The sequence below is a fragment of the Triturus cristatus genome, chromosome 1_1 (genome assembly GCF_964204655.1).
Source record: "Triturus cristatus chromosome 1_1, aTriCri1.1, whole genome shotgun sequence".
Lineage (NCBI taxonomy): Eukaryota > Metazoa > Chordata > Amphibia > Caudata > Salamandridae > Triturus > Triturus cristatus.
In genome coordinates this window covers 1,107,247,968-1,107,253,502 of record NC_140579.1, presented here as the reverse complement: position 1 = coordinate 1,107,253,502, position 5,535 = coordinate 1,107,247,968, and the positions used below count along the sequence as shown (strand labels likewise).

General features: G+C 59.7%; 1 pseudogene; it reads left to right on the top strand.

The window, feature by feature from the left end:
• The first annotated feature begins 791 nt into the window (after window positions 1–791).
• LOC146871668 (28S ribosomal RNA) overlaps window positions 792–5,535 on the top strand; it is a 7,416-nt pseudogene continuing 2,672 nt past the window's right edge.

Below are 5,535 nucleotides of genomic sequence, written 5' to 3'. Positions count from 1 at the left end.
TCCCGAGACGGGGGAGGGCAGACCCGGGGCCCACCCTCCAGGGCCCCCAGGGGCCCGGGTACGCTCCTGCCTCTCAGCCCCTTCCTGATGGTCCTATCTTCACCAGGTTTGCTGGGTCAGACCTCCGGGAGGTCCGGCGATCCCGAGACGGGGGAAGGCAGACCCGGGGCCCACCCACCGGGGCCCCCAGGGGCCCGGGTATGCTCCTGCCTCTCAGCCCCTTCCCGATGGTCCTTTTTTCGCTGGGTTTGCTGGGTCAGACCTCCGTGAGGTCCGGCGATCGCGAGACGGGGAAGGCAGCGCCCGAGCCCGCCCCCCCGGGGCCCCCAGGTGCCTGGGAACGCACCTGCCTCTCAGCCCCTTCCCGATGGTCCTTTTTTCTCCGGGTTTGCTGGGTCAGACCTCCGTGAGGTCCGGCGACTGCGAGACGGGGAAGGCAGCGCCTGGGCCTGACCGCTGGGGGCCCCCGGGGGCCCGGGTGCGCGCCTTCCTCCCGGCCCCTGTCGATGGGCCCTCCCTTTGAGCCTGCTCACCCTGGGAGCAGGCAGGGATCTGAAGCCGCCATCCCCCCTGTGCAGGGTGGCCTGCAGAGGGGATGCCCGGCCGTATTCTGATCGATTGGGCACTCTCGGTCCGTTTAGGGATGGACTACTTGGCCAGCCTCGGCTGACGCGATCCAGGGAAAGAGGGCGCGCGCTGCCGGTTACGCCAGGCCAATCCCCTGCTCCGGCAGGGGGTGCCTGGCCTTCCCCGGCTCCCCCCCGAACGCTCCGGCGTTTTCTTTCCGACTATGACCTCAGATCAGACGTGGCGACCTGCTGAATTTAAGCAGATTACTAAGCGGAGGAAAAGAAACTAACCAGGATTCCCCCAGTAACGGCGATTGAAGAGGGAGGAGCCCAACGGCGAATCCCCGCCCGCGGCGGGCGCGGGAAATGTGGCATACAGAAGACCGACTCCCCGGCGTCGCTCAGGGGGCCCAAGTCCTTCTGATCGAGGCTCACCCCGCGGACGGTGTTAGGCCGGTAGCGGCCCCCGGTGCACCGGGATCGGGTCTTCTCGGAGTCGGGTTGCTTGGGAATGCAGCCCAAAGCGGGTGGTAAACTCCATCTAAGGCTAAATACGGGCGCGAGACCGATAGCCAACAAGTACCGTAAGGGAAAGTTGAAAAGAACTTTGAAGAGAGATGTTCAAGAGGGCGTGAAACCGTCGAGAGGTAAACGGGTGGGGTCCGTGCAGTCCGCCCGGAGGATTCAACACGGCGGGAAGGTCGGTGGCCCGGTAGTTCCTGATCCCCTCCGCAGGACCGGCACCCGGGCCCTACCCGGCCCCTGCAGGGTGCATTTCCTCTGCGGCGGTGTGCCGTGACCGGCTCCGGGTCGGCTGGGAAGGCTTCGGGGTGGCAGGTGGCCCTTTGCTTCTGGCGGAGGGTGTTACAGCCCTCCTGGCAGCAGCTTCGCCGTGTCCGCGGGGCTGAGGGAGATTCGACCACCTCCGCGCCCTCCCCCGGGCACCCGTTCCCGGCCGCCCCTCGGGGCGCGCCGGGGAGGTTGAAGGGAGGACGGGGCCCCCTGCTCCCGGCACGACTGTCGACTGGGGCGGACTGTTCTCAGTGCGCCCCGACCGCGTCGCGCCGCCGGGTGGGGAGGCCCACTCCGGGGGCAAGGGTTCTGCGTCGATGTTGATTACCCACCCGACCCGTTTTGAAACACGGACCAAGGAGTCTAACACGTGCGCGAGTCGGAGAGCCGTGCAAAACCCTGTGGCGCAATGAACGTGAGGGCTGGCGCGCGCCGGCTGAGGTGGGATCCCGCCGCGCTTCCAGTGGCAGGCGCACCACCGGCCCGTCTCGACTGCTCTGTCGGGGAGGTGGAGCATGAACGTGCGTGATAGGACCCGAAAGATGGTGAACGATGCCTGGGCAGGGCGAAGCCAGAGGAAACTCTGGTGGAGGTCCATAGCGGTCCTGACGTGCAAATCGGTCATCCGACCTGGGTATAGGGGCGAAAGACTAATCGAACCATCTAGTAGCTGGTTCCCTCTGAATTTTTCCTCAGGATAGCTGCCGCTCGGAGCGCCCAGTTTTATCTGGTAAAGCGAATGATTAGAGGTCTTGGGGCCGAAACAATCTCAACCTATTCTCAAACTTTAAATGGTTAAGAAGCCCGGCTCGCTGGCGTGGAGCCGGGCATGGAATGCGAGTGCCTAGTGGGCCACTTTTGGTAAGCAGAACTGGCGCTGCGGGATGAACCGAACGCCGGGTTAAGGCGCCCGATGCCGACGCTCATCAGACCCCAGAAAAGGTGTTGGTTGATATAGACAGCAGGACGGTGGCCATGGAAATCGGAATCTGCTAGGGAGTGTGTATCAACTCACCTGTCGAATCAACTAGCCCTGAAAATGGATGGCGCTGGAGCGTCGGGCCATACCCGGCCGTCGACGGTGCTGAGAGCCGCGGGGGCTAAGCTGCGATGAGTAGGAGGGCCGCTGCGTTGCGCACGGAAGCCCGGGGCGAGGGCCCGGGTGGAGCCGCCGCAGGTGCAGATCTTGGTGATAGTAGCAAATATTCAAACGAGATCTTTTAAGCCCGAAGTGGAGAAGGGTTCCATTTGAACAGCAGTTGAACATGGGTCAGTCGATCCTAAGAGATGGGCGAGCGCCGTTCGAAAGGGACGGGCGATGGCCTCCGTTGCCCTCGGCCGATCGAAAGGGAGTCGGGTTCAGATCCCCGAACCCGGAGTGGCGGAGACGGGCGCCCTCGCGGCGTCCAGTGCGGTAACACAAACGATCCCGGAGAAGCCGGCGGGAGCCCCGGGGAGGATTCTCTTTTCTTTGTGAAGGGTAGGGCGCCCTGGAATGGGTTCGCCCCGAGAGAGGGGCCCGAGCCTTAGAAAGCGTCTCGGTTCCAGCGGCGTCCGGTGAGCTCTCACTCATCCTTGAAAATCCGTGGGGAGCTGGTGTAAATCTCGCGCCGGGCCGTACCCATATCCGCAGCAGGTCTCCAAGGTGAACAGCCTCTGGCATGTTGGAACAATGTAGGTAAGGGAAGTTGGCAAGTCAGATCCGTAACTTCGGGATAAGGATTGGCTCTAAGGGGTGGGTCGGTCGGGCTGGGGCGCAAAGCGGGGCTGGGCGCGTGTCACGGCTGGACGAGGCGCCTCCCTCCAGGGCGGCGGCGACTCTGGACGCGTGCCGGGCCCTTCTTGTGGATCGCCCCAGCTGCGGTGGTCGCCTCTCCCCGTGCCCCCTCCCCAGGGGTGCGGGGCCGGCGTTCTGCCTCGGCCGGCGCCTTGCAGCTGACTTAGAACTGGTGCGGACCAGGGAAATCCGACTGTTTAATTAAAACAAAGCATCGCGAAGGCCCGAGGCGGGTGTTGACTGTAGGAAGGTGGATATCTGACTATGGTTCCCCCCAACTTTTTGCCTAGTGTCTAGCTGGTTTTTCGACTTAGTTGGCCTGAGATCCTGCCATTCAGGGTCTCAGGCTGTCTGCTCTCTCTTTAAACTGGACTCCATGTACCCTAGGTACATTCCCAATTGGTAAGGATCACCTTATTGGACCCTGTACAGTGTACCCTAGGTACCCAGGGCATAGGTGTACCCTAGGCCTCCCAGGGGCTGCAGCATGTATTATGCCACCCCTGGTCTGGCCTTCCAATCAGACACAACTGGCTGATCACTCAGCTGGGGCAAGGTCGTGTAATCACCCCTTGCTTTGATATAGTATGCCTATATCAACCCTTATATATAGACACATGAGTACCTATCAGTCACTCCTATGGCAGGCCTTAACAATCCTGGAGGCAGAGTGCTTGGTAACATGTGAGATGGTGCTCTAGCATGAGCTGAGCCTGTCTGCAGCTTTCGGAACCATGTCCTTATAGCTGTTCTATGATATAGCCTACCATATACTCTTAAAGTGCCTTATAATCTTAAACGGTTATGGTAACTATGGTTTGGCTTTATCAAAACATGTCGTGTAAGGTGTCTAACACTTTGGAATAATACCCCCATACCATTTCTGGTGATGAGGATATTATTCCTCCCTTCTAGAAGGAGAGACATGTTAAAATCCTACTTTGCTGTGTAACTCTAACCAAAGCCTCAGCATCACAAAATGGATGCTGCTGCCACAGACACTAGTCTGACCTCCTGCTGCTGGGAGTGATCCTGGCAAGAGAGGCTTGGACAATAGGTTTCCTGCTTGGGGAGGTGCTAGCACCTCCCCAGACAGACTTTAGTGTATTGGGGCAGGGAGGGCTGAAAGGAATGAGACATGCCTGGGGCACACAATGTGTCCCATGCATAGTCCAGTTCAAACCGGTGCTGAGGCACACCAGCCCCAGTCCTGGCGCGAAACTGGACAAAGGGAAGGGGGTGTAACCACCCCCCTCCCAGGTCCCACCCATAAGGCGTGACCTAGCAGGTAACCCAGCCCCCCAGATTAGTATAAGAGTGGGAGTTGGGCCTCAAGACTTTAGATTATCCTGAACCTGCAAACTTGAACAGAAACTCTGGACCTTCGACATTCGACGAAAGAAGAAGACTGAAGAATCTCCCTTGTGGCCAAGGAGTGGCTACCCTGTGCAAACAGGCACCATCAAGAGACTACCCTTTGCTTTGCTAAAGTTCTACGAGGGACCGACTACAGAGCCTGACCAGAGCCTTGACTTCCAGACTTCTCCGACCCTGATCCACATCCACAGCAGAGATGAGATCCGTGGAGGCGACGAGAGACGTGGGACCGGCTAACTGGGAAAAGTGGCTAGTATCTTCAAGCGCAGCTTCTGAGGCACCCTCGAAGTTGTGCACCGGGGATTGAGAAGCCCCAACCCCAAGCACCATCTGCACCGAAGACCAGCCCCCCACACTCCACGAGTCCTGCGTGGGGCCCTTCTGCATTTTCCTGCTTGCCGCGTCTGTCCGGTTGCATGCCCGCTGGCTAGTGGCCTTTGTGACGACGCACCCTGAAATCTTCATCGCTGGTTTGGCTCCTCCAGACTGGCTCCTGCTTCTTTGAAAAAGAGAAGCACCCCAGACCTTCCTGGTCTGCACCAGAAGCAAGTCCTCCGTTCTGCGTGGGTTCCGCTTGCCAAGGCTTGGTGAGTCCTAGTCCAACTTCGACGCCGCCGACAGCAAGAGCCTTCGTGGGACAGCTCGCCTCCTGGTCCTGGTCGTCCTCGACGTTCCCTGGTCCTTGTGGCTGCAGCGACAAGCTTCACCTTCACCTGCAATCTTCACGACATCGCCTGGTTCCTTCCTGGTTCCACGTGGTCACTGGCTGTCCCTTCTGCTTGCAGGTCTCCTCTCTTCTTGATCCCAGCCTTGGGATCCACAGGACACTCTTCACTGACTGCCTGTCAGCATCTTTCTTCAGGCATCCATAGGAGTCGACGACGAAACCCGACGCAACTTCACCCCTATGCACCCGCAGCCTGTGGGCTAGGTAACTTGGGTACTCCGGTGCTCAACAGGATAGTGACTATCCTAGTGTCTAGTTTTCCAGTCTCGACTTCCTAGCTACTCCGGAAGTGT